The sequence below is a fragment of the Chiloscyllium plagiosum genome, unplaced genomic scaffold (assembly GCF_037043375.1).
Source record: "Chiloscyllium plagiosum isolate Xiang-an unplaced genomic scaffold, Cpla_swu_hap1 HiC_scaffold_39, whole genome shotgun sequence".
Taxonomy (NCBI): domain Eukaryota; kingdom Metazoa; phylum Chordata; class Chondrichthyes; order Orectolobiformes; family Hemiscylliidae; genus Chiloscyllium; species Chiloscyllium plagiosum.
In genome coordinates, this window is record NW_028270177.1 from 13494239 (window position 1) to 13503826 (window position 9588).

The 9588-nt window shown below is 41.1% G+C and overlaps 1 long non-coding RNA gene across 1 annotated transcript in view; it reads right to left on the reverse strand.

Moving 5' to 3' along the window:
- LOC122540936 (uncharacterized) overlaps window positions 1–6627 on the reverse strand; it is a 187976-nt gene extending 181349 nt beyond the window's left edge. Inside the window, exon 1 of the long non-coding RNA XR_006309459.2 lies at window positions 5991–6627. This is a non-coding gene — a long non-coding RNA (uncharacterized LOC122540936). The remainder of the gene's footprint in view (window positions 1–5990) is intronic.
- Window positions 6628–9588: the final 2961 nt, after the last annotated feature.

Genomic DNA, 9588 nt, shown 5'->3' on the forward strand with positions numbered 1-9588 from the left:
GTTTTCCATACAACTACTCCACGTTTGGTGCAAACCTGGAGACTGACAATCAGATAGTATCCGTATTAATTTTAGGGGAAATATCAAGGTGGTAGCCACACTATTAATGTGGAAAATGAATGCAAACGGTTCCATGTATGTTAACTATAGCCTTTGCCCTGAGTTTTGATATTCTATATACAACCAGCTACCAATGCATCGCTATATTGTTGACATCATAGTAATAACCATCACCCTTAAAAACATCCGGATATTGGAAATCAATAACTTCCTTTTGTGAAAATTACTTGGAACGTTTTAATATCTGTTTATTATAAATTGGACAACGAGTTAAATGAGAGGAGAGAAGGTGCAAGGTTTACAGATCAGGCTGCATAAAGAGATTTTTTTTCAAGGGGGGAAAACAGATGTGTGTGCAATTGGTTGTAAATGGGTTATAGAAAGGGCAATTTGCTTTGAAGACCATAGGCCTAAGTGCCTAGAAAAAGGAGGATTGTGCTGATCTAAAGACGGCATTGTGGAGAACGCTATTGAGTTACTGTACACAGTGCTCAAACGTAATCAGACTAGCAGGTGCATTAGCTGAGGCACAATGACTGCAGTGGAACACGCAGCACTGGCTGTTAATGAAGCGCCCATACTTAGCACGCACGTACACCGTGCCTTTTGGAACCAAAGCACATAAGCAAGAGTGAAATCTCCTCCCTAACAATCTCGTTCAAAAATAAAAACTGCCTTTGAGGTGAAGTCACAGTGATAGGAAAAAGAATTAAATTAATTTACCCATATGGCAGATCGGTGTGGAAATAGATTTTTTAATGTTTGAAAAATAATGTTATCCGATTTTGTAAAGCATTGTCTGTGCTGTGCTTTTAAGCAGCTGTGTTTTTGTGTGTTTGGGGGAGGGGGTATGGAGTTGCTGTCCACGTTCTAGAAAACGGATGAAGCTGCAATGTCAATTCCTGGAGCCCAGGTCAACATTGTCGAGACTATTTCTCAACGTGCTATTACCAAACTGTACACTGGAATCCTTGGAGTAAGATCATATCTGTTCTTAGCATTAAAATGAACGTTCCAGGAAAAAAACCTGCTGGACTAGTCATTAGATCTGATCAAGATCTGAAAGAGAAAAGGTTGATCAATACTTCCAAAATAACTCTTCGGAAAAAGATACATCTGAAACCTTAACTGCTTTAGGCCCTTCAAAAATTGATTTCCTCCCTGTGTATTAAAGGAGTTCTTAAATGTTTTTACATTCAGATTTTCTGCATTTCTCTTTATTTATAAAGTTTTACATCTCAAATCTTTTTGTTTATCTCCAAATTTATAATAACTAATTACCCGCAATGATCTTCTGATCTGAGTAAAAACAGATTTCTATAAATCATCAGGAAAACGGTCTGCCTGAAATGTCTGTTTTGTTGCACCTTTCATTGCTTCAGCTCAAATCAGAAAAGTAAGATGCTGCAGATTAAAGATATGGCTTATTGAACAGAAGGAGAACTTAGACATCTCATTGGTGGCAATGCCTTTTACATTTATGAATATATTTCCTCATAGTCTCAAATAAACTCGGCGATATCAAAGAAATAATTTCATTATCTATACATACCGGGCCTTTAAATACTAACATAGCTTTATTAATGAGAATTCCAGGTGAATTATCAGGAACTGGGCCTCAAGGTTGAATGACAAAAGTAAACCTATTAGAAAATCAGTGAAGCCAGAGTTTCTACACCTTAGATGGGAGGGACTCAATGTCTAATGCGAAGTCGTTTAAAGCATCATTTGTGAATTATTCACCTTTTCCACTTATAACTGAATTGTGGCACAGTGGTCAGCATTACTACCTCACAGCGCCAGAGACCCGGGTTCAATTCCCGCCTCAGGTGACAGACTGCGTGGATTTTGCACATTCTCCCCGTGTCTGCGTGAGTTTCCTCCCACAGTCCAATAATGCGCAGGTTAGGTAAATTGTCCGTAGTGTTAGATGTAGGGGAATGCGTGCGCTTCAGTGGGTCGCTGTGGACTTGTTGGGCCGAAGGGCCTGTTTCCACACTGTAAGTAATCTAATCATAAGGTTTGAGGTGGCGGTATTGCTGAGAACGATTAAAATGGAGTTGGTACTACTTTTAGGTGGGACAGAAAGTTTGCCCATTGGAACTAAATCTCATTTTCCTCAGTTGGTTGTTGAGTTCCTGTTTCGACCTGAATCCTTTATTTTTTGAGTTTTTCTTTAATTTGCGGGTCACACTGGTTACTTCATGCTCGCTTTAGTGGAGATAGTTTGGCGAGTGTTGTTTGAAGTTGAAATAATGTGACTGCGTGAATAAGTGTTGTATGGAACCTCGGATCTAACTAAGACGAATCAGTTAAGTGAATAAAGAGTGGCGCCTTTGTCCAAACAAATCATGGACCTAACATGTCGATATTTGTCCCTCTGGTACCTTTCACCATTAACGTCACTTCCACTGAATTCCGGTTGATGGCTTTTGTGTTCGATGTTCTCATTATTACGTATCAATTAATCCTGGTTCGGTTCTTTACTCCTGTTCCTCTGGGCAGTGCGGGAAGATAACCTAACCATTTCTGTTTGGGAGGTTGGTTTTATTTTCTATTGGGCACCATCCGAATTAGTTTCTTGATATTAACAGATTTGCCTACCATTCGTTTTTTTTCACTATGGCAATATCTGGGTGTTAATGAACGAAGCAACACAGCCAATGCGAGGAAAATTAGAAAGAGAGGGTGTAAATGTGACCTGACCATGCCATAAAGCTCGTCTTCAATTAGTTTCCATTTTTTCGTCGCGTTTTCTCGCCAAAGCAACCTCGAAAATCCATCAACTAGCCAGATCACTGCAACATTTACGACGTCTTTCCCTGTTATGGTGTCCTTTCGAGAGTCAGTAATATAGAAGCATGTTGGAACTTATCAAAAATAAAGGAAAGCCCAGTTGCATGGCTCCTAGCCATGTTATAAATGACCAACCTATTAATTTAATTGAGTAATGGGAAATTTGGAAACAAACCGGACGATCGCTTGCCTTGTTGGGATGAATTCCTTTTATTTTTTCCCTCAATTAAACTCACCATGACCCTAGAGTTTGGAGCTGAAAATGTGTTGCTGGAAAAGCGCAGCAGGTCAGGCAGCATCCAAGGATCAGGAGAATCGACGTTTCAGGCATAAGCCCTTCTTCCTGAAGAAGGGCTTATGCCCGAAACGTCGATTCTCCTGTTCCTTAGATGCTGCCTGACCTGCTGCGCTTTTCCAGCAACACATTTTCAGCTCTGATCTCCAGCATCTGCAGCCCTCACTTTCTCCTAGAGTTTGGAGGTCTATCACATAAGGATGATAGGATGTCAATGCTGTCAATAAACAGGCCCGGATGCATAGGTTCCGAGCATCGGGACCCACTAAGACCAATTACCATTTGCTAACACATTTGCTTACACAAAGAGTAGAAAGGGTTTACCCCATGGATTGTGAGGTGAGAAACAGGCAAACATAAAAAGAATGATCCACCCTCCCGTGAAATTCTTGCCGTGTTAAAGAAAACTCGAAGCAACTTTTGATTTTTTTTAAAGTATCGAATCCGGGTTCATTTATTGGAACCTATGTAATTACGCTGGATCTCAGACCATACATAACTCCGATTCCAGGCGCCATGTTTCTGAAGTGGGCTTTTCACATTCCGGTCACGTAAATATGACAATAAAGGTGAATCTTCAAGAATTTGATTCAAAAGGAGTAAGCAATTGGGGGTTTGGGAGCAGAAATTGACTTGGGGTCAGTTACAGTCGAATTTCCGACTGTTTGGCAGGATTTGGAAATTGGACGATGGGGTTCCTATTGTAATTTAGAGAAATACAAGCGATGTTTTATTAAATCCCATTATTTGATATGCAGGCAATAAGTATTCCAGCACATGAGATGGCTGATGCTAAAAGCCAGGCCGCGTTTACAAACAGTACATTCATTCATTCATTGCATTGCACAAGCGATTGTAGCGTCTATTTGAGTTTGTTACATTCACAACTTTAGGGGCTGCATTTAAGAATCTTCTTCGGGTGAATTGGGAGCGAAAACTGCACCGTAATACAAAATGGCTGGTTGTGAAATTACCAGCCCTCTTCCGCCTGTCCTTGATAGTGGTGATGAGAGGTGGGAGGAACGGTTATCGACGACATTCCAATTGCAACTCGGCGTCGCATTCCTCCTGCCTGACATCAACCGGCAAACAAACCAAGCGCCGTACTCAGCCCGACTCAACCAATCCTGTCAATTCATTGTCCGAGTCAATGGGAGAAGGGGCTCTCACGGGATACGAAATCGACGTTCACTGAGCTTCTCGTATATGGGTTACAAAAGCCGGTTTTGGAATCTATCCCTCAGTTACAATTGCACAGGCAGGGACTCAGCAAAAAAAAAAGTAATTATGAATCTGATGCTTCCCTATGACCATTCATTCACAAAACGCATTGCCTCTCCCAGACGCTATTGCGGAATCCTTCAAATCCGGTTATGGACATAAATCATACAAAACATCGGCAGCGATGCGTTGGATTATTGAGATTCACAACGTAGGTCAAATATCAGGTCCACGCCTGCAAACGGCGGCAAATCATTCCAGGCTTTAACGTGAAGAAGCTGCACTCTTCCACTTTTAATTATCTGGAATCTACCTAAAATGGGCGTTGCTTTCTTGCAAGTAAAGAGAACACGCCGGAGTTAGATTTGGTCTTTCCGCCACTTGATAGTCAGAGTTTGAGACGCGCTGACCTCTGTGTGGTTTGGTGGCTCCAGGGTACACCAGTAAATGAGCACAAAATAAATCCAAGGCTTTCAATCTATTTCCGGTGCAGATAAGCGATCTAACACAATATCCCTGACATGTAAACTATTGGCAAAAGAACTCAAATCAAAATACAACCATGAGCTATCCTAAATACCTAATCTGTATTTAATCCCTGCTCGGATAATTCCAATGTTAAATAACGAATACATCTGTTGACCAATTCAAATTCTAGATGATGTCGTGGAACTGCTCTGAGAATTTATTCTGAATGACTATTTTACCAATCTGTATGTTGTATAAAATTTCTTATAACTTCATATGTGAATATGGGTATAATTTTATCAGCATGAAAGTTGCTGGCAACTCAGTGATAATCTGCAGGAGAAAATTATTTCAGTGTAATTTAACTTACTGCAGACTATGAAAGCGCATTTAATGCATTTTCTACCCAACTGGCCGTGAACACTCCAGTTTACTATAATACTTTACAATTCAATTGTTCTACCAGAATGTCTCACGATTGCCTGGTTCAGTTTCCGTTTAAGAGTCAAGATAGAGGTCTATTAATTTGCAAAATAAAAAGAGAAATACTAACTTTTAAAAAAAATATCTGTTTTAGGTGAGGGGTGAAGGAACTGCATTAAAGCTGTTTTAAACAAGCTTAAATGTCATCTCCTTCCGGCACTGTCCATTGTAATTTATGTTTGAACTCGTCTGGTGAACCTTGCCCTCTGTCCATTAAAAAACCCTGTAGGGTTAATAATAATCGATTAAACGGATTATCATTCGATTCAGCGATGACACTGTTTAACAAGTCCGTGTTCGAGGAGAGGGGACGGCTGGCTGAGGTGACATTGCTCCGCAAGGTTAGTAATTCAACTCAGGCATTGTGTCAACTTCATTGTGGTACCAGTTAATAGTCCTAGCTGTAGAGGTTTGTGTCGGGTCAACAGTGTCACTACCCAAATAGCAACCGCCAATGACCTCTGATTTATTCAAAAATTGGACATGCCTTTCCTTCCCTCTCAAATGCCAGCAAGCACCATCATTCCACAACTTAGCCATTTAGAGCTCGACTTCTCAATGTCCACACAAGCAGCAACGTCTCTGACCCTAACACACACACCTCCCCCTCCCATCCCCATCCCAAAAGCCAGTAGCCTTAACAAATGCACATGCAGACATTCCTTACCTTTACTCCAGGGTCAAAACGCAGTTCTCTGTGCAGTTCCAATTCATCCGACTGCCAACAAGCCAAAGTTGTTGAAGTTTAGAGATCTTTCGTCTCCGCTGATACTGAAAAGTTACCAAACTCAGCGCACCCCACCCCCACTCTCCTTTTTTAAAAAAAAACCCATCCCGGCAGCGGCTTGCTGCAACGTGTTGAGCCTTTTTACTCATGACTCGATGCCAATCAGGATGAAATGGGAGTACATATATGATATGGCAGATATTTCGGCTACAGCATAATTTGTGTCCCAAAACCACAACAGTGCGCTTTAAGTTTGATGCACAGGCGCCCAGACAGTGCCAAGTACAGGGTAGGAATAAAGAGCAATTGTTGGGACGGACAAAAGGCCCGAGACGGGGACGAGCATAGCTCTCAATAAAGCCCACGAACTTGCACTTGAACTTGGCTGTCCATTCTGTTTCAAACTCGCCACAATTCCATTTGAAGCATTCAGTAATGTAATAGCTGAACATTTCTAATCAGAAATGTTACATGGATCTTCAGTTATCCATAGTTTTCAATTCTGAGCCAATGGTCTGCATGTAAAGAGCAAATGACAATTGGAAAAGTTTCAATTTGCTTCTCTAATTCTCGAACACCTTGCTCAGCCAGCAGACTTGAATCAACACGATACCTGCTGCTCAGAAGCGTGTTCAGGTTGAAACGTTAGTGTATGTAATCATATTTCTTTCCACCCAGGATTAATTGCAAAGAAAATGCAAGCTGTATTAACCGTTGTAGGTTGCTAATTTAATTTGTAGTTAGGTAACTAGGTCGCAAGCACTATCTGGGAAACGCAAATTGGATGCTATTCTGGTAATTTCAGAATAATTTCCTAAAGCTTTTGGAAAAATGTAACCTGAAGTGAAATTTGCTGCTTTAATGGGCCAAACAACAAAATACCTTGAGGATGGACGATAAATTGGTATTTTTCAGTACTGAACAGCATATTGAGAAACAAGTAAACTTTCTTAAAGAGCAATTACAATCAAGAAGGACGAATAGCTTCCTTCTGTAAGATTCTATGATTGTTTCAAATTCTCCCGCCTGCTTCTAGTAATTTGATATTCATCATATTTAAAGTGTTCGAGTTTGTCCGTCCTTTGGCAAACATGGTTTTATAATTGTATTTAAAGATAAGGTACTGAAAGTAGACCACCGTCTTAACCTCGCCAGTTGACCCCAAATAACCCCTATTCAAACAATAGTCTCAAGAGATTTAACAGGCGTGGTAGACACAAGTGGTAATGATCACGGCGGAGCGGGTCACCTTTTTCTCTCTAACTGTGGCGTGGAGTTATTTTCTTTAAGTGAGTCATCTCTACAGACATTGGTAGGAAGGGTATGTTGCATAAACGGGATTTAGTATCTTTGGCGAACATATTTTCAAGTATTTAAAAGTATTTCAGAGTTTCATTTGGAGACAACTTCAAGAGGCATTTGTGAAGCGTATGAACCTCAGTCTTAAAATGGGGAATGAAATGTCCTCAAAGTTGATTGAGATTTTCTTCCTCTCTGTCTCTTCTGGGCAACGGGTAAACTGCTTGGCGCCTCTTGTCTCATTCGCTTGCACACACTGTTTCTGTACGTGTGTATGTGAGTGAGTCTGTGTCTGAGAGTGTGAAAGAAGCGATAATGGGATTCCGAGCACGTCCCCCGTCTCCTCCTGTCATTCGCGAGTTAATTAAACAGCTAATAGCAGCTGCCGATGAGGTCATTTCATGCAGTTTTCATGCAAATCCGCTAAATTCAAAACAAATTTGAATAAAAAGGTCTTTGTAGTCTGCTTTTTTATGTTGTTTCTCAAAAGCTCTGTGCGTTACAGAGAGAGGGCGAAAAAACTTTCCAGCCTCCACGTCCTCATCAGCCTGAACTGAATTCAAAGAAAATTCAGGCGGAAAAGAACCGTTTCTCACTCTTTCCCACAATAAGTGTGTGTCTGACGGATATTTAAATTCGCCCGTTCTGAAATACAATCAAAATCAACCAATGTGTTAGGAATGAGTTGGGTGGATAAATAAACTGCCTACAGTTAACCTCAATTCAATTATATATTTCAACTCCGGTTACGCCAACAAACTGGGAGGTGGGTGTAGGGATACATTTTTAAATTAATCTAAAGTTTGGCCCTGTTTTGTCCGGGCCTTAAGTTTTTTTCTTCAAAATTTTCTAATCAACCTGTTCAGAGGTGTTATTACACACCTTTGCAAAAGGTGGGACTCGAACCCAGGTCCCCTAGATCAGAAGTAAGAAAGCCACAAATGCACCACAAACACCCTCTGCAACGTTAATAGATATTTTCTAATCAAGCTGTTCAGAGACATTATAATATACTTTATGAGCAGGTGGGATTTGAACCGGGATCTTCTGGCTCAAAGTTAGGGACATTACCACTGCTAGCAGAGGTCCAAATTTTAGTCTATCATTCTCGCTTTATCCTCTCAGCCTCTTTGAAGACCATGTGACAACACGAACTTGCCACGGCAACTGGAACCATTCAAATCCAGACCAGCTAGTGCACCATTCAAGGCAGCAGCAAGCTCGGGGGTCTGAATGGACTACCGTTTCTATTTTGTTTTTATTCATTCATGGAAATAGGGGGTCGCTGGCTAGGCCAGCAGTTATTGCTCATCCCTAATTGCCCAGAGGGCAGTTAAGAGTGATCCATATCATTTTGGGTCTGGAGTCACATGTGGTCCAGACCAGGTAAGGATGGCAGTTTCCTTCTCTAAAGGATATTAGTGTTTTTCTGACAATCACAATGAATTCATCGTCATCATTAGGCTACTAATTCTAGGTTCTTTTCTTTTTTCGAAAAAAGATTCAAATTCTATTTAGAAAGTGTCTTTAGTAGCGTAACGTATCCCGGGGTGCTCTGTAGGAGTGCTCACAGATGCAATTTTACATTTAGCCATAGAAGAAGAATCAAGCTAGTGTGCTTCCAATTAAACCTGTTGGACTATAACCTGGTGTTGTGTGATTTTTAACTTTGTACACCCCAGTCCAACACCGGCATCTCCGAATCAAGAAGAATCTTCGTCAGGTCAGCTAGATTTGACCACGGTCTTATTGGAGGCTCTTTTAGGGCTCTTATAGCTCAGTGGTTGTGTCCCTACTTCTGAAACAGCAGGACCCAGATTCAAGACCCAACTCTTCCAGAGGCTTGCAATAACATCTCTGAACATGTTTGGTCAGAAGCTATCTAAGGTAGGTTTTAGAGGTGCACTGGTTGTATTCCTCTCCTTGAGTCAGAGGGTTTGGGTTCAAGTCCCATCTGCTCCAGAGCTCCCATCTGCATCATAACACATCTGAATTTTTAAAAATCTGCAATTGTCCTAGAGCGGAGTAATTTTTCTGGAGCATCGAAAGTGGAGGAGTTTCCACATAGAGGTTTATAAAATCACGAGGAGCATGGATAGGGTGAATAGCCAAGAGATTTCTCCCAGGTTAGGGGAGTCCAAAAGTAGAGGGCAGAGGTTTAAGGTGAGAGGCGAAAGATTTAAAAAGGACTTGAGGGACAACTTTTTCACACAGAGGATGGTGCATGTATAGAACCAGC